At 40.1% G+C, this 25,402-nt stretch overlaps 2 long non-coding RNA genes across 2 annotated transcripts; both read left to right on the forward strand.

Annotated features, from left to right (window-relative positions):
• The first annotated feature begins 6 nt into the window (after positions 1-6).
• On the forward strand, positions 7-6,489 carry LOC116216595. The gene is made up of 2 exons (XR_004159705.1): positions 7-132; positions 6,226-6,489. It is a non-coding gene; the product is annotated as an uncharacterized LOC116216595 (long non-coding RNA).
• Positions 6,490-11,623: 5,134 nt separating this feature from the next.
• Positions 11,624-20,616, forward strand: LOC116216596. Its single transcript, XR_004159706.1, has 2 exons — positions 11,624-12,358; positions 13,199-20,616. It is a non-coding gene; the product is annotated as an uncharacterized LOC116216596 (long non-coding RNA).
• Positions 20,617-25,402: the final 4,786 nt, after the last annotated feature.

Genomic DNA, 25,402 nt, shown 5'->3' on the forward strand with positions numbered 1-25,402 from the left:
CGGCGAGGTGGGGCCGAAGGCGGGAGCTGCGTGGGGCCCGGCCCAGGTGGGCGAGAGCGCGTCGAGGGCCCTGAGCGGCGCGGCTTTCCTTCCCTTCCCCTCGGACGCGGAGGCCCTTCCCGCACCGCGGCGGTAAGCGCTCACGGCGTGCTGTGTGCTGAATGTGCCTTCCTCAGCAGCCTTACACGTGTATTCCCTTATAAAAGGCAAAAAAAACAAAAACAACCCAACCTGATGTGATCCCAATGCTCTGACTTCCATACTGTTCTGAAGGCTTCAGGCTGTGTAGGAACCTGGGCTGCTTGTGTGGCCTGGTTTATTTTTCTCTAGCTTACATCAACCAACGCACGTGTGCTTGCAATTTGCCAGCTGAGCTCATGGCTCTTTTTCCAGGTTGAATCGGTAATATCTGTCGTGCTCTGACAGAAACAAGCATTCCCATCAGGTGTTGGGTGGGGAATGGAAAGCAGGGAGTGGCCGGCTGCCAGAGGGCTGTGATGCCTGCTGGGGGCTCAGGATGCCATCCTGTACTGGTGAAGACCCTGCCCATGGAAAAGGCCAACGGCAGGTGATGGAGGAGCAGCACTGTCCTCCCCAGGGTGAGTGCCTGTGCCCCAGAGAGGCTCCCAGTGCTGGCAGATGTGGGGGGTTGTATGCCTGTGCCTAATGGTGGGTGCACCCTCCTTAGACTGGCAGTTAGCAGCCAAGCAGTTTGTGCTTACTGCTAATTACTTAGTAATGAGAGTGTTAATCGTGGGCTGATTAAAGCTTTAATCAGCTGAAGGAGACCTATCTGCCGTGATAAAGGTATCTTAACTTGTTTACAACCTGTCCGTTAAAAAAAAAAAGGCAAAAACATGCTTCAAGGTGTTAGGCTTTTGGGACTTAGCTCCTGGATGTCAGTTGTACAGTATTAAAGAAAAAGAGATGTGCCAGGGGAACAGGTTGGGTATTAGGAACAATTTTTTCTCAGAAAGAGATCAAGAATTGGAACAAGCTGCCTAGGTGGTGGTGGACTCACTGTCCATGGAGGTGCTCAAAAAAAGAATAGAGGTGGGTGGTACTGAGGGACATGGACAATGGGCACAGTTTGAGGGTTGGACTAGGTGATCTCAGTGGTTTTTTCCAACCTTAATGGTTCTATGATTTTGAAGCAGCTAATTTGGGTTAAACATCATTGGCAAGTTTCCCGTTTCTTCAAGTTCAGTTATGTTTGCAGGAAAAAAAAGATGCTTCCACCTCTAGTGAAAAAGCAAGTGTCAGTATAAATTAACAGACATACAAGTGTGTGGATCCTACAGTTTTGCTGCAGAATGGGATGTATAGGAGTGCTTTTCTTCTGTAGTTGATCAGTAATGTGAAAAATACTAAAAGTCAGAAGTGTGGTACATGCTTGAGAGCTGCTGTTTTCTGTTGAAAAAGCTTGTAAGAAATGAGGTTAGTTATCAATAACTGATATACTACAAATGCATCCTCTGCTCTCTTGGCAACAAGTTCTGTGCTCAGGCTTAGTAATATAAATCCTATTTGCAATTTGCAATTTTTGAAAAGAGAAGGGAACAGATTTATTTATTCTGTACTTATTACTAATCTATAAGATCCTTCAGATAACATAGTTCACATGTTTGCCTTCTCTCTGTCGTTGCAAATTTAAGTGGAGGGATTTTGCTACCATGGACAAAATGACACAACATCTTTCTTGCACCTTTCAATTCATACAGATAATTGGCCTTGTCTGCACTATTAAGATTTGCAACCATGTAATGGCATCTTTAACTGAAATGGCACTGACTCATACTGTATGTAGACATCAGTGCAAATTTGAAAGTTAAGGCACATTTAGAGATAAACTGCATATGTAGTTTTTTACTTCAAAACCAAAAAACAATCCTTGTTGTCAATTTTTGTCAATTTTCTTGAACTCAGGCCATGATACTGAAGTCTGTTTTTCATTAGCAGTACACAATGAGGTTGATTTTCTGAAAGTAGGTATTTGTTATGCCTATGTTTATGAAAACTGAGTTTAAAGTCTGTTATGCAGGTGTAAATGACTGCATGCACAGTGCAGAATGAGGTTATGCTGACAAATAGGAGTCACAGCGCCTTGTTTTGAAGTGATGGCCTTGAAATAACTGAAGTAAATGTCTCCTAATCTGTTTCTGTTTGCTGGTTGCAAGTTTCCAGACTGAACCTCTAGGGTAGTTTTACCTTTTCATTAACTGTTTTTGTAATTCTGAATTAGCTGTTGTTTTTTAGCAGTTTGATGTTTCTCAGACAGCAGAACAGGTCATTGAAGCCAAATGATGTATACTCAGAGCAGATCATTGTACTCATTTACTGAGTCCTGTTTCATTTAGTATCGAAAATTTTATTGCTCTTTAGGTTCAACTTTTGTTAACAACTAGTATCAAGATCAATATCTCTGTTCAACTCAGTAAATGAATTTAAATAAATGTAGCAGTTGCATATTGTTCTAAAAACATTTGTTTTAGAGATTACTAATTAGTTTCTAGGCCGAAGGATAATTTGCAATTTAAACACTTTTCCAAGAACATTTCTGTTATTTATTCAGGAATAACAGTAGTCAGTGCCCTCGGCCTTAGGCACGCATTAGGGTACTCTGAGGCTCTAAAGCAAAGGAAGATAATTATTTTTGTTGCCACCACAGGGACAGGCTGTGCCTGAAAGGCTAAGGCCTATACTGCATTTGGTGTAGCTTCACTGCATTAGACAGAGCTCTGAAACAAATTGAATGTGCATGGCACTATTCCACGCAACAGTGCAAAAATCTCTCCCCTGAGAGTCTGGTCAGCCCTGCTAACAAGGGGATGGGGCACATTTTGGGGCATCTTTCACTACTGGAAATAATGGAGTTTTGCATTCTCTGTACTAAAGCTTTGCCTTTCGCAGGCCAAAGGCCAAACAGAACAAAGGTGCTGTTAGCAAGCGCATTTAATCTAATTGTAGATCTTTGTGGTAAAAGCTTCAAGTTTATATTTATCTCCTGTACAGATCCTAGGCACTGATTGCTCCGAATCCCTTTTTATTTTTGTTTCAGATATGGGAGTGCAGTTGACAAATTAATCAGGCCTGTAGTAAAACAGTACAGGCTATCCACAATTTTACTGTCCTGCAGGTGTTTAATGAGATAAGAGATGTACTAGACTGTTCAGAAACCACAAATGGAGATAGCTTTTGTCTTGCTACTTTGTATCACTTTTTCACCCTTTAAGGTTAAACACTGAGTAGGTTTGTAGTTCTAATAAGAATGTGAATGCACTGGGAGAGTTAATGCTGCCTGTTCTGTTTTGTGGTAGCACTGATGCAGAGATATCTTCCCAGTGTCATCCTTCATCACTGTCACTGCTATTTCATACTGTCAGTTGGTAACCCATCACCTGAGCTCTGGCTTCAGCTAGCAGTCCATGATTTTTCTTAGGATTAACATTGAGTAATGGTTATTTCCAACCTGCCCGAACCCTGTCTGAATCTATCCTTAGCTGCGCTATGTGTAGACAGAGCCACTGATCTGTCAATATGTCAGTTCACGTGTCATCAAGACTGCTAGGAAAAAATCTTCATAAGCACACGTGCATTTGTCTTCAGCCATGCAACATACTGTGTTCTGCTGAATATGAAGAGAGCAAGCTGCTGATGTAAAATTAAGAAAGAATGACTTAAAGCAGTGTTTCCAAATAGTTGGCATTAACTGTAGCACAATAATACTAAAATTGTAGTTCTAAATGAACCCTCGGGAGCCTACATTTGATGATCAATTTGAATGAAAGTTCAGTGGGAATAGTAATCTGAAAATTGTATATTAGAATTCCTGACGTGTTAAATAATTTTAAAATGAGAAGGAATGGGGATTTCAGACTTCTTTGCAAGTTTTTTACAGTCTCATAAAAATGAGCAGTAGTACTTTTAATTGCAAGTTGATTCTTCAGGAAGAAGAAAATAATCTGCTTAGTGAATTTCTAACATAATAAGTGTCCAAATGAGAGACGTTGGAAGTGCAACTGTACCTTGTAGTTCAAATACTGTTCTGAGTAAGAAATTAAAACCTCAGTGGAAACAGACAGTTAAATGTGAATCTTCATACTATGAGATATACACCAGTCTGTTCAGCAGACTCATTTTTCAGTGGGGAAAATAATGGGAGTAAATGTCACTACTCGCAAATAAGCTATTTCTGTTTGCATCATTTGTGCTGAGCAGAAGGAAGGAAAGTGTCATTGAGGGAGCAAAAGGAAGAGTAATGTTGAAGACATGACAGAGTGGGATACATCTTCAGGGGAAAGCAGAGGCCAGGAGAAAGGAGGGCCGAGGATCATATCCCTGCTGTTGTCCAGTGTTGGGATGATAAAAAACAGCTGTATACTAATTTTAAGTAGCTAACATACTCCAGCCTAGTATAAGTAACTTCAGTGCACTGATAAGTTATCTATATGAGTCATATGTCTCTAATTATCTTCAACATCAGTATGACTTAATTTAAACATTGCTGACATTTAGAATAAAATAAAGCTATGTAGAAATACACAGCTTGATTCAAAATGTTAACTCTGCTCACTGTCTGCATAGTATGCCCTTGTGTTTATAAACATAATCTCTTTTAGAAATATACTGAAATTCATTAAAAATCAGAATTAATGTTTAGCTTTAGAGTAGAATTACCACTGGTATAATTTTCTAGATATTAGCTTGTTAAAACTAAAGCTCAACTCTAACTCTTACCTTTTGAGGTTTTACTGTTAAGTTTGTTACATTTCAAATTATGACTTTGCTTAATCTTCACATAATTATTGTTCAGTTATAAGCACAAAGTGGTAAGCTTTTTATTAATGTCTTGAGGTTTCTTTTCATTTTGGCAGCGAGAAGTGACTATAGATATTTCTACTGTATGCCAGTGCCAAAGAGTAAAGTTTGTTAAGGGTTGAAGAGACCAGATAGATAATGCTACTTCTGTTTTCAGTGGACTCTAATGCAGTGTTTTAGTTTGCACACATATTAATCTTTGCTGCCTCGATGCGGAATGGTGAGGGTAACCATGTCAGTCCGAAAGGTTAATTTCATTCTTCTTTAAGGGATGCCATTATTCTGTTAACAGTAATTGCTCTTTTTTGAATGATTAATTTCATCGTGTGAACTGTTTCTAATTATGTTGGTGGCTGGCAATTTCCTGGACTGGGAAGCTGTAGCTGTGATCACATCCCACTTACTCAGTATATATGCCTTAAGTAGAATGCCCACTGACAGACATTTTCAGAAATATTCACTAATTTTGAGAACTGATTGGGAATTTATAAGATTTCTGACACTTGTTTTATATTGGTGTTGGGCTTTCAAGTGTACTTGACAAATAAGAGCTGAAACAACTGGATTTAAGCCATAGGCTGAGCAGGCTTGCAAATGCAGACCTAACTGCTAAATTATCACCTGTCCTGTTTTTGCAGTGAAAACTGAAAGGAGTAGGATGTGTTTCTTGCACATTTTACCATGTTCTTACACTGTTCTTGAGCTTGATATGCTAGCTTCTCTAAGCTATATTTATTCGCTTCAGTTACTGTTAATGAGCCAGAGCTTACACTTTGCAGATCAGTGCAGGCATATTATGAGAGGCTTGGTGAACAAGCCCTAGCAGGAGGTGCAAGGTGGCTGCTGAGCTGCCTGCAGGAGTTATGTGGTTCACTGTCAGCAGCTCAACCCTAAATACAATAGTGATTCCACTGTGGCAGTTCTGGCTCCAGCTCTGGATCTGCAACCAGTTTACATAGAGTACAAAGACATCATACTGTCTCAGCTGCATTTACAGCAATTGAATTAAACAGTGATTCAGATGAAGAATGGACTAGTTGGAGATGTTGGGGCTTAGCCAGCACATAGGAGCGTCCCGGATGAGGGAGGATTCACCTGCTTGGCTGTCTCACGCTGGAGCTGGGAGCAGTTGTAGTACCGTTGTGCTAACAAAAGCATAATTTCTGTGGGCATCCGCTGTCATATATTGGGTACCTTGCCTCTTGAAATTGCTACAACCATTGGGCATATGATATTTGCTGAAGGGCTGAGGTTGTGTGAATCTTCTGGGTTTGAAACTGCTCTTTGAGGCAAGAAAAAACTGTTTACAGATCCAAAGAAGGAGGTAAGCACTTTAAATGGCACTTGGAGAATTCAGGAGTTTAACCTGCTAATCTAGGCCTTAACTTCTGTTTTATCCCTTTACAGAGGCTACAACAGGTACAGTTACCTTTGACTGCAAGTACATCCCTCCCAACACGCAGCTTATCTAAAATAACAGGATCCCTAAGCAGAGCGATACTTCCAGTGACTGGACAGAGGTCTTCACAGTTTTACTGACTGCTTTGCCACAGCATACCATCTCAAAGGCATGTTCTATGCATTCTTTTTTTCCTGTACACTTGTAAAACACTTAGTTTGACTTACATGTGGAGTCACTCAGGCAAATAAAAAGCAAAAATATCACCTTAACCCTTCACATTATGTGAATTTTGTCTTTGCAGTTCCAATTCTATATCTTTCTGTGTAGCTGTAGTCCTCACCAACTGTGGGAAATCTCTGGTCTAGTTCACTCAACCTGCTGGAAGAAATATAGCTGCATGCCTTTGTGTTCCCCAATCTATGTATAATCTGTCCCTGAGGATTTTTTGGCAGGCTGCCTGTGTAGGTCTTCTACAGACATGCGCTTTATAATACATTAAAGAACTTCATCAAGCTTCAAATTGCTAGTTAAAATTGGGCCTATGAGTTCCACCCCACCCCATGGACACACATACTGCCTCTGCAGCCATGTATTGCCCTCCTTGATTGCTGCTGCTACCTCAGAGGCAAAGACATGAACTATTTGTGATCTGCTTGGCACTGCTGCTGTTTTCAGCTGGGTATGCAAAAGTAAACCAAACCTTTTCATGAGCAGATCATGAGTTCCTGTTTCAGAGGCAGTGTGCTAGGACTGGAGTTGGCAAGAGCTTGTGCTACATGGCTACCTGTCTTCATCTGCCTGATGCCATTCTAAAACTATTAAATATTGGCTTTGTTAGTTTCCTGACTTTGCAAACTACAAATAGATATCTGAAAAATGCTTTGGAGAAACTCCTTCTAATGCAATATGAACGTAGTGACTAAGCCTCTGAAAAGATCTACAGGTATGTCCAAATTGGATGGTTTCTAGGGCTAAGCCTGTCTGATTTAGGAAAGGCCATGGAAAAGTCATTGGTTCAGTGGGAAAGACTTACTCGAGAGTAGTGTTTGAATGATATGGGTCTTGGAAAAGAATTCCATTTTGATAGTGGTCAGTATTAACTCAAATATGTGCCGTGGTTTGTAAGAAATAAATTCTAGGTCATCTTAAGTAATCTGTTGTTTTAGTCTTCTGTTTCCCTTTCATGGCATTGTAGGCAAACTTATTTTGACTTGATTTATGACCCAACTGCACTTGCCTTCTAAAAGCTCTACAAATCTGAGACTTAGTCTTTGTAATGTTTGTAAGGCTGTGGTACAGGAGCTCTCTGTTTGCCAGTGTCCAGAATGCAATATTGAAATATAAATGTAAATAATGCTGTCTCCAGAAGCACGAACCACATGTTCGGTAAGCTTCTGGCATGCTTACAAGTGTGTGCCAGGTAGAGAAGCACTTTGGAGTTTGAAAGTTGTACCCCTTTTGAACTATAAGCATTTCATTTTGGCACGATTCCTAGGGAGCAAATCTTTTTCTCTTGTCCAAGCCTCTTGGATTTATGTAGGCTCTGTGGAGTTCACTGGTGGGTTTATTTGGCAGGTGGGCCTTATTAACCTGCCAGCAAGGGACTGTGTGACCTGCATAGGTTTGTACAGCTTGTAAATAAAGATTCTGTCAGGGAAGGGAGATTCTCTTGTGCTTTGGACTATTTATATCTCTTAACAACTGTGGCTGCTAAAGCTTAGAAAGAAACAGAAGGTCTGGGATGCGAGACAGAAAGCCCTGAGAGAGTCTTATGTGTTGTATTTGGATTGCTGTGTTAACATCCTAAAATAAACACAGCATGTGAGAAAATGAGGAAAACTTTTTATAATTATTAATTCAAAGGCCTAAATTATTGGTTATTGAATGGAATATGGCTGAGCTTGGCTGCAGAAGACAACAAAATACCTCTTAATTTAACGCTAGAAGCTATTGGCAATCAGTGGGAGCAAGATGTTTAATGAGCTTAATTTCCCTTGTTTTTTTTTTTTTTCCATCATTCTCAAATTTCATAATTACTCATTTTCAAGCTTTTACTGGTTGGGTTAATAATATATACAATAAGTTTATAATAAAATATAATCACCATAAAGATCATAGAATGGCTTGAGTTGGAAGGGACTTCAAGGATCATCAAGCTCCAAGCCCCCTGCTGCAGGCAGGGCCACCAACCTCCATATTTAATGCTAGCTGTGACTGGTAGACTTCTATCAATGGAAATACTTAATCTGGAAAAAAAAATAATGTATTGAATGAATCCTTTCAAAAAGTCTGTTGGTCTGTTCGATGCAGACCTGGCTATAGAATTCTCTATAATATATAATTTCTTTTGTGGATAAATCCACTGTTTTATCAGTGGAAATAATTTTAATGCAATCAAAATGTTTTATTCAGAAGCCTCCAGTTGGACTAGCTAAGCAGTACTTTCTGAGAAAGACTTCATTCTGCTCCAGTTGATCTACTCAGACATCCAACTCTACTGCAGATCAAATGACTCTGGGTTCAGCATCTGCCAGAGTTGAGATTTTGATTATGTATTCCTTGTTCATTCATTTGAAAGTCAATTTTACAATACTTCCACCTTTTGTCCTAAAGGGCTCAATAAATGTTCTTTGGTCTTCGGTCATACTGATCTGCTACTTGTATATGCTAGTTACACTTTTAAATATTAACAGCCACCAGATTATAGAAAATCAGCTGAATTTACAATTATAAACATATTGGCTGTAAAAGTACTTGAACCAAAGGTTGCTACTGTGGCCCAGGAGAACCTGATCTTGGGAAAGGACAGGTAGGATATTAGCACTGATGTACACTGAGTGGTGAAAGGCTTCCAAATTCCATTAAGTCAGTGTAACTTTACCAGCAGAAGACACTCTCGAGAGATGCCAAAACAGGTAAGTGCCCTTTCTTGGTTTGTACAGTTTCTATTCCAAATGGGCATCCCTTTTATGAGCTGCATCCCCTGGCTCCTGGCCGTGAAATGAAGAGGGACTGGCAAACCACTACACACCTGTTCCAGATGGATTAGCCACTGGTGACAGCCCATACCCAGAATTTCCTCTGCAGATGCTAACACCCTTCAAGTGAGTCAGAACCATTTGACTTGAAGCTTTTTATAGTTGCTGAGGGTGATGATAATCATCCTAACAAAGTATAATTCTTAATTTCTCATATTTAATGTTCTGCCATTGGTCAAAGATGATACCATGGTTTTCTTCATTCTCATTCCTATTTGCTTTACCAGCACAGCAAAACATTGTTAAGCTTTTATGATCATCTGTCATTATGCAGGAAAGTGAGTGTTGTCTGGTGGATAAGATGCCAGGCTGAGTTCAGAATTGACTTTGTTAATGAATTCACCATTGGGAAATCTAGGGCTATATTACTTCCTCTGCTGTTTTGATTTTTTTTTTTTTCCTACTGATAAATACATTCATTTAAGAATTCAATAAACAACTCATGCTGAAAGTCAGGCATTCTGGTTTGTAGAACTGGACTTTATATTAAGTTGCTAGTCCAAATTTTGTCTGCATTTACACCTCTTGATGAGTACCATATACAGATATGGTGCTAACTGATTAAAAAAATAATATGCAGATTTCTTCTTTGTTCTACTAAATTTTATCGTGTCCATAATAGCTAAAGGGAACATATGTCTCGTTTGATTCCCTTCAAGTTTTTGTATTTTTTCCTTTTTTCTTTCCACAAATGCATTTAAAGAATCAAGCACTTCCTGTTTTGCTCTAAGCACAAATTTAGTTCCTGCTGTATCCACTGTAATGTATTCAGGAAGGAAGGAATAATCTTTTTCACTCTGTAGTGGTTTGCAGTGCCTGCATTACCTGCAGCTCATACAGTCCATATGCAACTAATACTGGAGAAGTTGTAATATTTGATCTTTGGAAGTAATAAGGAACAGGCCCATTCATAGGTGAGAATAATATGTTTGGATTAGCATTGTGCAATACGCTGAAGCAGACAATGTTCCTGCACTGAGGAGATTACCATCTGTGAAAACTAAACAAAATGTTCATATCAGTAATGAAATGCACTGAATAAAAAGAATTCTAAAATAAAACCCTTTGCTTTCCGGACAGCATAAAGTAAGATTGATTAGGCACCACTTGTAAAAGGTAAAATTTGCAAAAGAGGAGGATGTTAAGTACTCTACAGAAGGATTTGTAAGGGAAGAATGATAAGATAAAGGTTTGTCCAAAACAGGCCTGGAAGTGGCTGAGTGGCAACTACAAGCTGAGTGTGTGGGAGGGAAGGATGCAAATGTTCATTTTGCTGCATACTATGAACAGAAAAAAGCAGGCGGGGGGCAAACTGATTTTTCTTAGTTCACTTAAAATTAAATGACATGTTGATTTTAATTCTCTAAGATACTAATTGGGCTTATACTGTTAATTTATCAAACAAGTTTGGTCTAGATAGTTTGTCCTTTCTTTAGAAGTGAACTGAGAACTGGCCAACTGGCAGAGCTCAGAGGGTGGGTCATCACTGGCACAGAGTCTGGTTGTAATGGATGGTGTTCCCCAGGGGTGGGTCATTGGTCTGGTCTTGTTCAAGATATTTATCAATGACCTGTATGAAGAGATAGAATCCACCCTCAGGAATTTTGCTGATGATGCCAAGCAGAGAGGAGTGGCTGACACACCAGAAGACCATTCAACAAGACCTCGACAGACTGGAGAGTTGGGCAGAGAGGAACCTGATGAGGCTTAATTAGAGCAAGTGTGAAGTCTTCCACGTGGGAGGAATAACTGTGTGCATGGGATGACCTGGTGGAGAAGGACCTGGGTGCCCTGGTGAACAAGTTGGCCACTGAGCCAGCAGTGTGCCCTTGTGGCTGAGAAGACCGGTGGTATCCTGGGGTGCATTAAAAAGAGCATGGCCAGCAGGTCAAGTTAGGTGATCCTCCCCCTCTGCTTTGCCATAGTGAAGCCACACCTGGAGTTCTCCCCAATTCAAAAAAACAGGGATCTCCTAGAAGAAGTCCAGCAGAGAGCCACAAAGATAATAAAGGGCCTGGAGCATCTCCTGTATGAGGAAAAGCTGAGTAACCTGGATTTGTTCAGCCTGAGGAGAAGACGACTGAGGGGGGGACTGTTTAATATACATTATATATAACTTATATAATGTATAAATGGTGGTAGGAGGCAAATGGGTGAGACTAGGCTCTTCTCAGTGGTGTGTAGTGAAAAGATGAGGAGCAATGGTCTAAAATTTGAACATAGGAAGTTCCATACAAATATGAGGAAGAACTTCTTTACGGTGAGGGTGACACAGCACTGTAACAGGTTGTTCAGAGAGGTTGTGGAGTCTCCTTCTATGGAGATATTCAAGGCCTACCTGTGCGACTTGTTGTAGGGTACCTGCTTTAGCAGAGGATTTGGACCCAATGATCTCTTGAGGTCCCTTACAACTCCTGCAATTCCATGATTCTTCTAACATCTATCTCCACCTCACCCCAAGAAAACAAGTATTAAAGAATCCAACTTGATTCACCTCTCAGTCCAATAAGAGTTTTACTTGGCCTAATCCAACTACTTTAGTTTATGGATAACATTTATTATTTTGAAGGGATGTTCTAGTCTGACCTGCTAGCAGTTAGAAATAGGTCCAACATATCCTCGCAACATAGAATAGTCTTTCCTAGGTCCCTGTGACTGATATTTGAACAGAAAAGCATATAATAAGTTATTCTGCTGGAGCTGGAGTAAAACTGAACTGCCTGGTAAAGCAATTTTTCAGCCTTTTGTGTAGTACATAGGGAATCAGGCCTTTTTGCCATAAATTAGCTGTTTACTGAAAGTTTCCTACAGCTTTTAATAAACAGATTGTTTCATCCTTTTACTTATTAAGATGCTCTTATCTCTGCAATAAAAATGTATATAACTGGGAGAGATTTCTGAGTGATGGAGTGGATTTGTGAAAATGTCTGCATAATGTTTTTCTACTTGCTTTCAGCCCTGTTCTTGGGTTTGCTGGCTGAGACAATGTTTGGAGTAAGTCACATGATCAATCTGCATTTTCTTGCAGTCTTCCTGAACTGTTGCACTGGTGTTTTTCATGCAAGATAATCTGTTGATCTAAACTTCATTTTTTTAAAAGGTAATAAATCAAGATTATACGGTGTTAATGATTTCAGTCAGAGAGATTATGTCAGAATTAGAACATTCTTGAGAGAAGGTCATATAAATCAACCCCTCAGTTATTCCATTTTCAGTTTCATTGTAACGAACAGCACCCTGCTTGCAGTGTGAAGCTTATGGTGCTAGAATACTGATAAGATGATGTTGCATTCAGAGTACATTTTCTGTTATTGAATGAAATCTGCAATGCGATATATAACATACGTACAGGGGTCTGTGATGAAATGTGTTGGAATTATAATATTCTAGAGATGAGGTTGGTTTATAAAATCATTGAATCACCTTTATCGCAGAATTTTAATGATCGAAGAAATAACGAAGCGTTTGTAGCAAAAATGTAAAAGAAAAACATATCACTTTCAAAGCTAGCATATTAAACAAGTTAATGGGATATTGTTGTGCATTCCTAATACTGGGTTAGTAATGCCTAATAGTTAACTTACTTTTGATATTTTAAGTACTTGACAAATCATATCTAATATTATAATGTAGCTAAGTAGCCATTTTAATTGCTTGTGGAATTGTAACATGGATGTGAGGAATCTGAGATTAGGATCAGACTGTTAGTACTTGTCAATGTGTGTATTGAACCTATGCTCACAGGACAGTGTAAAGCAAATACTATTCTTTGAATGCAATCCTACTTGCTTTACCCTGGGGTCATAGCTAAAGCATGCACACCTGTAGTTATTAATTTACTATGCACAACCTTCCACTCACATGCCAGCATATGAGAGCTTGTATAGTCTAGTTTTTCTGCCAGCTTTCTTCCTTTCTAATGGCCATGCTCTTTTCCCAGTTCTCCTGCTCAGACACTCACGGTTACCCATCACCTTGATGTGCACTTGACTCACCCTAGCCTCGGGCCCCATGCCCCACACAGATGCTCATGGAGGCAGCAGGAAGATGAGGAGCTCTCCAGGGTTCTGCTCAAGCTGAGCTGCAAGCAGCTGGAGGATAATTATTTGGGGAGAAATACCCCCAAACTGCCCTTTGATCCAGCCAGCTTGAGTCAGCTTGCAGGAATGAGGGTATTCCCAATGGCTGAATGGGGTAAATAGTGCACTAAACTGCTAACGGCTCTCTACTGCAAGATGGAAACTAATTCTGGCAAATTCCCATTTACCTGCCTACATCATGATGTTCTGAACAGTGCACTGAGTTTTCCACATGATGTTTATGGAAGTAGTTTTTTAAAATGTGCTTATACATGATGTTTATGTTTAAGTAGACTAGCAGTGGTGGGACAATATTTGCACTGGAGGAGGCAGCTGAGGACGAGCCTGCAGAGTTTCAGAAAGTGATGTTGAGAGAAGTGGACAAGCAGTTGATGGATTCACTTTATGAGGATCGATTCAGGAATGATCTAATGCTGAAGTAAAGTGAAGCACGTTTTTAAACAAAAATTCTAACAGGAAATTTTAAGGAGATTACTTAAATGTTATCTTTCTGGTTGCACTGGAAATCTAACTTTCACCTTTTCATCAGCAGTTTGAGCTGGACATTAAGAGTCAACCTCTTTACATGACTTCATAGATTGACTAGGGCTAAGCAGTCCAGGTAAAAAATTTGCAGTCTTTGCACTGCTCTGAGTTTGTCCTCTGGATACAAGGAACTGAGGGATATCAAGTTTAAGACAAAGCACAAAACCATAAGGATTGGTGGTGGATGTGAAAAATAGGGAAATTGGTAAGAATAGGGGATAGCAAAAGGGGCACAATAAGAAGTGCACTGGGACATTATGCAGCTCTTGCAGGAAACAAACCACAGATGTTAAGCAGCTCGTTAGTGAGGCACAAGTCTCTCTAAGCGGTAATACCAGACCTGGCCAATTACAGCACGAATGTGTGGGTGTCTAAGTGTGGACTGTGTGCCTCTGCAGTGCAGAGGCTGGAAGACAGGTTTGTCACAAGCACACAGGCACACAAGCTGGGACACAGCAATAGAGAAGTAACCTTGGTGACAGCAGCAGGACTGAAACGCACATTCATTACTCCCAGCTCTGTGCTCAGACCAGTAGACTACCTTCTGTGTTATCAGCAGTGATGAAATACAACAGTCACTGCTGCAGGCAGAGTAGGCTAATGGCAGCATTGTTCTGTGCTTGCCCTATTTCCTATATTTTTTCCCTTAGCACTCGTTTCTGACTATGATCAGAGATTGGATAAGGGGACTTACAGGCCTTTGGTCTATGCCAGTACAGTTGTTCTAGTTTCCCTAATGCCCAACATAGCTCTCATCCACTGTAAATAAAGAACAGGATGTGGCACAGTAAGTTTCTTTGTTTACAGTGTCTTAATAAATTCCAGAACAAATGTACTCAATTTGGAAGCAAAGGAACGCTTTTTTTACTGTCAGCACTACAAGCTCATCTTGAAAGCTGATAGTCATTGCCTGCTTGCTTTCCTGTACATCAATGCAAATAAAGCTCTGGAGACAAAACCTGTGAATTTCTTCTGCAGTATCTTCTCCCTGCCTTCCACAGCATTGGCAGTTCTTACCTTCAACAGGTTTATGAAATATCTCAGCTGAATAAAAATATGTTGTTAGTGAGACAGGAGTTTACTTCATCTATTTTATGGTAAAAAGAAATAAGTTATGTTATCTCAGTTTTAAAGGGAGCAACAACTATTTTTTTAATCTGTGCAAGTAAAATGACACTTGACAATCCTGATATGCTATATAGCAAAATTATTTTTTTGTATGATGCTGTTTAACAAAATAATGTAAATACATGAGTTACATAGGTATTAGTAAGGGCTGAATTAGTTCAGAGCAAATGATTAATGACGCTGTTTTTGGTTGGTTGGTTTTTTTTTCCAGTTAAATTCCAGTGTATCCTCATTAACTGTTTCTCCTTGTGTTATTTAAGTTTGCCATAATAAAGAATCTATTATGATTCTAATTAGTAACTTTTGAGGAGCGCCATTACCACAGTGAATTGAGAAGGTCAGTACATCAGGGAATCTGTGAAAGTACTTATGTTAGAGCAAAATGTCTTTCCTGTCCCTTTATTTAGATAATTCAGAGTTTTAAACAAAAGGATGGCAGATAGTGATTACTACAAAGCCTACTACGACTAGAAAAAAATACTATTATCAAGGCCTGATACAAAAATCTCTCCTAGCCAAATCTGTCATTTTCCATTTGGAGAACACTGGATTGTTCATCTTGTTTTTTAAAATGTGCTTAAACAGAAATTCAGAGTAGTCACAGCAGTGAAACACCTTTGAGATTCATTTCTAATGCTTTTTCATTAATCTGAATAGAGTAACAGCAATAGTATTTAGTCTATGTGGACTGCAAAGGAGAGAAATGCAGTTCCATGACAAAAGGCATGCTCTGGTTAAATCAATTTCTATAGCATCTTGTCTCGACATATTTGAGAGCACTATCTTTCTCAATTAATGTCAGCTCTGCTCTGGGAATACTCTTTGGTAGTTAACTATTGCTGTTAGAGAGCTAACTTTAGACATAACACAGCTGGCTTATGTATTTTGCTGTTAATATTTTTGGTAATGGAACAACAAATTATAAGTAAACAATCTATTAAGCAGAATGCAGCAGATTTTCCATCCAAATAAGTCAATTTTAAGGATAAGAAAACTCAAGTGTAAATTTCATTTGACTGGCTTGAGATAGAAAAATTATGAACCTTGGATCTTAGGGATTTCTTTTTCCCAGATTTCTAAGTCTCTGAACTACTGGGGCCTACACACATGCCTGTGCAAAAACCAACAATCTTCAGAATATTTCATTTTAAATTAATTACAGCTTCTTTGCTTTTGCTTCCACTTACATCAAAGTCAAATAGAAAATCCTCAACAGCCTAAATCCTCACATAACACAAGAATCAAGGAAGAGAAGATATGATGCTCAGAGGGTATCAAGAAAACTGAATGCATTTGGGAAAAAAAGATCATGGAGCACAGAAGAAGAAAGAACTGAGGAAGAAGATAATAGGAAGCAAGTGCAAGGCAAATTTCTAATGCATATGCTCCTATTGCTTCCATAGGTAACTATCCACTAGAGGTTGTAAGTCATAGCCATGAGGCTTACTGTAGTAGAATTTGGGCTTTGTTAAGATTTGGAAGGAGGAAGCATAGTATGAAAGCGAAAGACGATGCGAGTTCCCTACCCCAGCAGAATTTCATGGTGCAAAGTTCTGTGAAAGTCACCAATTGGACTTAGATCTTTCTGTCTTTGGCCTGCTATTGTTACTCCTTTGTTCAGAAAATCCCCATCTCTGTTAGCCCATTTGTTCTCTTGTTGGTGACAGTAGCACCAGGAGCTAAGGATGGCAGAAACTGTGTGTTGTCAGCATGCTCTTTGGAACTCGTGGACCTGTCACTGCCTCTCATCACTGGCTAGTCACATGTGCCTGAAATCAACTGGTTTGAGACCTACCAACAGTGACCCTGCAGTTCTCCTCAAACACCTCTTCCTGACTTGCAATTTACAACTCAGTTCCTCCGGTTTTCATTAGCTGCCCATGGGGAATCATTTATGGTCTCGTATTCCTGCCTCTCTTTATCTGCAGAATGAAAAAGGCTTTTAAACTTAAAAGCGAGCTCAGCCATGTCCTCTCCTCAAGGAAAACCAAGAAGCAAAGTACATAGTAAAGTATGTCTAGAATTGGAAATGGGGCATAGGAAAATCAGCCCATCCCTGGTTGTGTCATATATGCTTCTCAAAATCAGTAGTTCAGGGATTTCCTGATGAAGATGTATCTAGATAAGCAAGTCTCAGAGACATTGTTGAGCCTAGCTACCATGAATTCATCTATTTTCTTTTTGAAATTTTTTTATTTTATTCTTTTTTATTCATTTATACTTCGGGGCTTTACAACATCCTGTGGCAAGAAATTCATATGAAAATGTATTTCTTTCTGTTCTTTTTGAACACTTCTCCCTGATAGACTGAATTAAGATGGTATTATGCAAAGTGGTAATAATCATTTTCTGTTCGCTTTCCTCCCACCTTCGTTATTTTCCAGACTTCTGTGCACCTCCCTGTGTTTGCAGTACAGAATGGAAGTCCCAATCTCCCTCTGTTTATACTAGGACTTCTGAATGACATGAGGGCTTTTCAGTGTTAAGCTATTAGTAGCGACAGTAGTCTTCTCTCAGCGGACTGCATAAGAACTGTTGGATAAATAAATACGTAATGCAAACTCAGAAAAGATGCATAGTTATTTCCACACACTGAAAGAAAGAAAGACAGGAAGTCTGCAGTTGATACTTTGGTGTCACAGATAGAAATGACTCGTCTAACGTGCTGTGAACCAACTCAGAGCCAAAGCAATTATCTAATGCATGTCAACCCTCAGGGTCATCTGCACTCTGCTACCCTCCCTGATGCCAGAAAAGTTCTGTGACAAACACCAGCCATCAAAAACACTTCTTCCTCTCAAACACCATGTGACCAGTTTCCAAAGTGGCCTGCAGTTGTATCCTGCTCATCTTCAAATTCCAACAGACATAGCACAGGGATACTGGGCACTACTGTGGTAGTTTAACAGCCCTAGTTTGAGGATTACAAAAAAGATGGCATAGCTCTGTTTCTCAGTGCCCTGTTAGAATCCTTAGAACAAAGCAGGCTAAAGTAATTTTAAAATAGCGTATCTGCAAAAATCCAAATATGTGCTATATACACGCTAACATTGCTAATCCAAAGCAATGTACAGAAAGGAAAAGAAATAGAGTGTACAGGACGTTTATGGACCTGGATGAGCAGCTGGCCTCACTCTGTAAGAAAACTAGGCACAGGTGCTGGGATCCAGCCCAGGGCCCTGATTCCCAGCTGGCACACTGAAAGAGGCTTCCAGCTCAGAGAGAGTTAGATGTCTGTTCCTTGGGAGGAGAGGCCTCGGAAAGGGGAGGAGGTTGTTCCCTTAGCATGACAAGAAAGCTCTGTTGCCCGAGCCAAAGGGGAATGGAGTCTTTCTTTTTTTCTTATATCTGCTGGGTATACTTCCTCTTTCATCTGTTAGATTAGTGATAAAAAATAGAAAATGAGAGATATGTGTCATATTGGAATGAGCATGAGGCTTGTAATCCTGGTTGACAAGCAGTCTGGATGGCTTACTTTTACCTGCTGCTCAGATTAGTCTGAGTTTCCCTTCCTCTATCCAGTGCAGCTGATGAACTGCGAGATATGTGTGGCCCCAGCTGTGCCTTCAGCTCTCACACAAAGCTCCCTCCTGAAGTTGCTTTCAGAGAAGAGTTTCCGGTTTGGGGGACTTTACTTCCCCAGTATACTGTTCAAATCCAACAGTAAAGCTCTTTTACATCAACTTTGGGTTTTCTTATATACAGATACAACTTGCTAGCCACGCTTTGTACAGTCACATAGCCAAGATTAAAGAATATAATGCATTACTGAGAAAAAACAACAAAAATAGCTTTAAGGTAACAGGACGTTTGGGGGTGAATGCCTCCTCAGGCTGTCTCTAGGGGACACTATAATAGTAGTAAAGTGAATAGAGGTCTAAGACACAGGAGAGAGGTTGTGATTACATGGGAAAACCCAGACAAAGTGTCTACTGTTTCTGACTCCTGAAATTCAGCCACATAGGAAAAAAGCAGGATGCAGGCAAAGCACCACTAGCACCACTTGTGCTTGATGGCTTTTTGTTATTTTTCTATAGCTTCACATCACATTTTACCAGGTATTTCCCCTCAAGATTCTTATATACCTACACATCAGTGCAAACCAAATGTCAATAGAGCTGTATTTTACTTGCCCTGGAAGTTGCTGTTCTTCTTGTATCACATCAACAAAGATTTAGAAAACATTTATTTTCAGGCCTTTCCAATATTTTTTATATTATCTGCAAGCACCACAATTTGATCCTACAAATACCTAACTGTGCACGTTCCCTTACCATGTTGTATCTGTTAATGTTGCTAATAGCAAAGGGACATGACATGCATATGCATGCATAGGATTGGGGCCCAGCAGTTTAGGTCCTGCTGAGGTCAAGGCACAGACATTCAGACAAACACTGATTTAGAAAATTTACAGTATTAGAGGACGGTTGTAGAAAGGGAAAGCTCGCTGACCATTCCAAAGGAACCAACTCCTTTTTTAAATCTCTTAATCTGCTTTTCATTATCTCTGTGGGGAGGCCTCTTGAGAAAAGCAGCTCTTTGACTTGAATAAAGGAGGGGCTGTGGGCTTGCATGCTGGAATGGGAAGGTCATTGTATGGCAGCACAGAAGATGGGAGTGTTAGTCAGGTCAAGGAGAACAGGATAAAAAAGTGTGAGATCTGTGTTACCGCCTTGGTCTGGATTATGTAAGGTAGCGAGTTTAAACCAGGGATGGTAAACAAGAGAGAGTGATTCAAAGGCTGAAATATATTCTGGTAGGGTCATTCAGACTGATTGTTAGGAAAAAATATATGGGCTAGGACTGATAGGATCATCAGCAAAACCAGCAAGAAAGAGATAACAATAGCTGAGGCCCAAGAGGGCTAAATTCTACACAGGAATTCTTTGCTTCAGCAAATCAACCTTTCCATCCTCAATATCTTTCTTATTTGTTCTTTTAAAAGAAATGCTCAGTTCTTCCCTCCTTTCAGGCAGACAAAGCCCAAATATGCCTGGGAGACAATGAGACATAGCATTTTCCCTGCTACCCAGTGGTACAGCTGCGTACGTGTGCTTGTAATCCTCTCTCTTCTAAAGCAGTGCTTATCACAGCAGCCTCAGCTTTACCAAATTGCTAAAGAAAGTTAGGCCATTGCCACTAAAATGGCCCTTGGAAGTAGCCCATTTTTCTCCGTCTTTTATAATACAAAGCTAACAATTCTCCTACAATGGTGTGCAGCCCTTCTGTTTCTTTAATGGACACAGACTGGAAAGTATCTGTCTTGCAGGACCTTTGTATTCCCCAGCATTCCTGTAATCCCTGCTGACTTCACCAGGAGTTTTAAGATCTGTAAGGTGCGCAGGATCAGGACTACTAAATCTGGGATTGAGAGCAGGGGACCTTCCATGGTTGCAGGACTTTCTTGCCTTATTTCTTGATAGATTTATGAAAGTAGAGGTGGCAGATTTCAAGCTTTTATTGACAGTAACACAACATTTGGTGTTTTCTTAAAGACCTAACTCTGAGAGGCAGATGATGATGGCACAAGATTGTCAGCTTTCTCTGTTTCTAACTGCAGACAGGAACTTGCAAACCCTCCAGACTAAAAAAAAAAAAAAAAAAACAAACCCACAAAAACTGGAGGCAAAGAATAACTCAAAATGCATATTTTTAAAGCCTGTAATTGATAAAATCAAATTGACGAACTGGAAGGCCTAGCAGGGAATTTTAATTACCGCACTGGTAATATTGTAGCAAAATCTCAGCCTTCCTCATATCAGCTGGCACTAACAGGTGCATTTTTCACATCAGAGATTCCTTTTGTTATCTTTTTTTTCCTCCATATTTTTCAGTGTCTAAAATAGTTTACCCATTATAGCTATTTGCTATTTTATATCTTTTTTTTTTTTTTTTTTGCTATTTATATAGTCTGAACACTGCCTACCCTTTCTCCTCTGCTCACTCCTGCCTTGCCCAGAACCTTCTAGCTTTTTCCCCATGTCCTCTTGCAGTCCTGTAGACTGCAGTGGCCCAAAACACTGTTTTGTGCAATGATTCTGCATCTTTTCAGCTTGTTTGTTTCACATAAGCTCCACCTGCTGGTTAAAGCTAGAATCTGTATGACTTTTCACTGTGACCTGCAAATACTACTTTTCCCTCACTTTAAAAATAGACCACATCCATATTCTTCCAGTGGTGTTCTCGTGTCTGCCTAAAGGTAAAATTTAATTAATGACCACGTAATCTATTATTTTACAGGGCCAATTTGGGTCAAGTTTATGCAATATTTTAAAACACTTTTTCTCTAGAATTGGAGCAGGTGATCATTCTTAGATTTGGAATGACTTTTCAACACAATATTACTGTTATGGAAATCTCACTGGCACTGCATGTAACTCCCACTGCTTCTGTGCTCTTGCTAATGTGTAGCCACTACTGCTTGGTTTTGGCACATAAGGAACAGGAATGAACTTGTGACCTGGACGTTCATAGAGAATGAGTCTGTAATCCAGCTACTACTTAAACTTTTACCTTCGGGTTTTAACATTTAGAAAGCAATGGGCTTTGTGTCGTGGGAGTCGCTCCAAAATATCTATGATTATGAATGGGAGTATTTTTAAAGAACTACTAACAATCCTTTGGTTTTCTCCCTCGAGTGGAAACTTAGTGTAACTGCCTACGCAGTAAAGTCTTTTTTTCACATTTATGCTGAACGGTGGTGAATACAGATGAGGTTGATTCCATACTGTTGAATCCTTTCAGTAAGATAACCTGGTAATTGCCATAGAAACAGATTCTGCAGACTAAAACCTTAATTCTACTTTTAAATATCTATATATAGACCTGGATCACTACAGAGTGTATAATCAGGCTGTGTAAACAAAAATGATTCTGCATCATAGAAGCAGAAAGCCTGTCTTACATCCCATCAGATGCTAATTGTGTTCCCACCTCCCCCCTCTTCCAGCCCACAGCATGACAAATTGCACCTCCTTCCCCTTCATGCACCAAGTCTTATCTCCAGTGCCTTGCTGCCAGCTCAGCTTTTCAATTTGGTGCAATGGGGAACAGAGGCCATGCGTGTGAAATGAATGTGGTCCTGGCAAGAGTGTCACAGATTTTTTATTGCTACACAGCCACTTGCACAAGGTCCTGCTACTCATTCTCCAAAAAAAAAAAAGAGCAGGATCTAGCGTGTGTTTCCTGGAATGTATCTATCCTTGGGAAAAGAGTGGCAACTATGGTAAACACAGAGGGATGCCCCTTCCAACCAATATTTTTAGGAAGCCATGGGGGAATCCTGTTCCCCACAGGTATCTGCCTATATAAGTAGCTACCTTAGTTTTGCTCCCTGCTCATATTGATGTGTGTTCCCCAGTTTCTAGGCAGATCTCTAATTGAAGGTGTCTATGCCAGCAAAACACAGATGTAGGCATAATGTGTTTTTATAAATCTTACGTACGTCTCTCTTTAAACAAATAAAACATTCTTGCATTTTTTTCATATCACTTGGTTATGCTCAGATATTAGTAAATATTTTGGTGTATTATTGTGCTCTTTGTTTTTGTTGTGGTTTCCATGGTAACAAATAGAAGGCATTACTTTTGGAGCAACCTATGTAATTATTTAGCTAGCTCTCATGCTGCTATTTAAAATTCGGGGGGAAAAAAGCTGATGCTTAACAAGAAATAACAACCTTAATTTTGTTTAAATACTGCATTTGTTTTCATCCTCATTAAATCCATCTAAAAAGGGTTTGTGTTTCTTCCTTTTAATCTCACCCTATTCCTCCCAGAAAACACATAATTTTCAACAAGATGGCTGACAATTTTTCCGAACAATATGGCTGCTTTAAGAATCTGGTCTAAAATGGCTGTACTAGCTTAAGGTTTTTCAAAATAAAACCCTAATAACTATGTGTTTTCTGTCTTATTCTGTGTTCGAGTGATCTTGTGAACTTACAGGCTGCTTGAATGTACTGGAATATGCTTTTCTTTAAAGCAAAATCCAGATGTAAACCACAGTCACTGGACCTTTTCATATGGGAACAGCTCATACAATGACTTGAAAATTAATAGTTTTTTTTTTTCTTAAGCTGCATTTTACAATACCTGTTAAGTGCACAAAATCAATTAGTATTTTGAAACTGTCTGTTTGTTGAGAGAATTTTCAGTATGTATTATTTTTCCTTTTAATATATGGTAGAAAATCACACAACTTCCAGGTATAAACAAATCTGGAACAAAAGGCTGTACAGAAGCATAACTGATTCAGGTCTGAAAGGCTTGCGTGTACATTGTCTGGCATGCTGCATACCACTGAAATTAATGAAACTGTTGAGAGTCTGATTGCTCGTCTGCTTAAGTGTATTGAATCCACTGTAACCATCTGTTTGCTGTCTGAAGGCTCTTGTCAATAGTTTAATGACTTCAGAGCATATTCTTCTTGTTCTGTAGACTTCAGATAGTGTTTCTACATAATTAAGCAGCTTCGTTAAAGGAACTGCCATTAGTTGCCCCATTTCATTTAGTTTAGTTATCATCCAACCAGAAAGAAAAAAGAATAACAAGAGGAGGCTACAAATCCACTCTAGTGTGATTGGGGAGATCTTTTTTTTTAAAAAATTGCTGTAGTAACATAATGCAGTGTTGTTATGTCACACATTTTAAGCAACTTTAACCATTTAAATATATCAGACTCTTAAAAGACTTCTGCAAGTCTTGCATTATGTTTTGGAGCTATACATTTTAAAAGCAGCTCTGATAAAAAAGCACATAAATATCGGTTACATTTCTAACAATCACTAAATAAAACCAACAATAGTGGTTTTGTAGCCAATACAGTTAAAAGATACATAAGAAATGGGTATCTTGATTTATTTTAAGGTTTGGTCAATTGAATATTCCATCCTTTGATATTCTATATAATGAATCACAGAATTATGGAATCACAAATTGTAGGGGTTGGAAGGGACCTCTATAAATCATGAAGTCCAACCCCCTGCTAAAGCAGGTTCCCTACAAGATAGCACAGGTAGGCATCCAGACGGGTCTTGAATATCTCTAAAGAAGGAGATTCTACAACCTCTCTGGGCAACCTGTTACAGTGCTCTGTCACCCTCACTGAAAAGTTCTTCCACATATTTGTGTGGAACTTTCTATGTTCAAGTTTTTTACCATTGGCCCTTGTCCTATTGCCACACACCACTGTGAAGAGCCTGGCCTTATCTAATTGCTTCCCATACTTCAGATATTTATAAACATTGATCAGATCCCCTATCTTCTCCAGGCAGAACAGACCACGGTCTCTCAGCCTTTCCTCATACGGGAGATGCTCCAGGCCCTTTATCATCTTTGTTAACTTTTCAAGGAGACTCTAGGAGATCCCTGTCTTTTTTGATCTGGGGAGTCCAGAATTGGACACAGTAGTCTAAATGTGGCAGAAGAGAGAAGGAGGATCACCCCCCCTCGACCTGCTGGCCATGCTCTTTTTAATGCTTCCCAGTATACCACTGGCCTTCTCAGCCACTAGGGCACTCCACTCCTCTGCGGGGCTCCTGTCCAGCAGGTCATCCCCTAACCTGTACTGCTGCTTGTATATAAACAACATAAATTTTATTTAATTGTTCACATTTAGGAGAAACCCTGATGGTTTTCTTTAAATACATGAGCAGAACCTTTGTGTCTGTTCAGAGCTGCCCTTGAGGCAGCCATCTTGTTGCCGGTGGTGTCAGCCATCTTGTAGAGAAACACTTGCAGCAGGTTTGCCCCCATTTTCCACCCAAACTTCACGCGCCTCACTTTTAGCATTTCATTATTCTCATATTAAATGATCACTTCTGCTGTTTGATTTTGGTTGTTCCCTATGTCTCTGTGATCAAAGGTGAAGCAAAACGAATGGCACAGTTTATGCTGTTCTGAGCATATGGGTATTTGATCGAAGATGCTCACACCGGTCGGGAGCGGAGTGGTGTTTGTGGAACAACACGAATCCTCACCACAGCCAGCAGTAGCAAAGCACCGCTATTGGCTGTTGCTTTATGTACTATTTTAGCTCTACAGTATCGTAACACTCTGCAGACAGGTGCTTTTCTTCCCGTCACATCCTGCGATACACATGCCCTCAATAAAACGACCAATTGCTGAGCAGTGGTTTCAGCCTAGCCCAGCGGGGCTCACTCGGCCCCACACGCGTCACCGCCGCGGGGCCGAATCCCTTCAGCGAGAGCCCCGCCTTGCCGCCGCCGTCCTCTACGATAGGCGTCAGCACAGCACCCAGGACTACAGCTCCCGGCATGCCGCGCGCCCCGAGAACTACGCTTCCCGGCGTGCCCGGCTCCGGCGTGAGGGTGGCGCTATGCGGTCGAGCCGGCCGGGCGTTGCTGGGTGTAGCGGGGGGCGGAGCGGGCG

The sequence above is a fragment of the Meleagris gallopavo genome, chromosome 4, assembly GCF_000146605.3.
Source record: "Meleagris gallopavo isolate NT-WF06-2002-E0010 breed Aviagen turkey brand Nicholas breeding stock chromosome 4, Turkey_5.1, whole genome shotgun sequence".
In the NCBI taxonomy this organism is placed as follows: domain Eukaryota; kingdom Metazoa; phylum Chordata; class Aves; order Galliformes; family Phasianidae; genus Meleagris; species Meleagris gallopavo.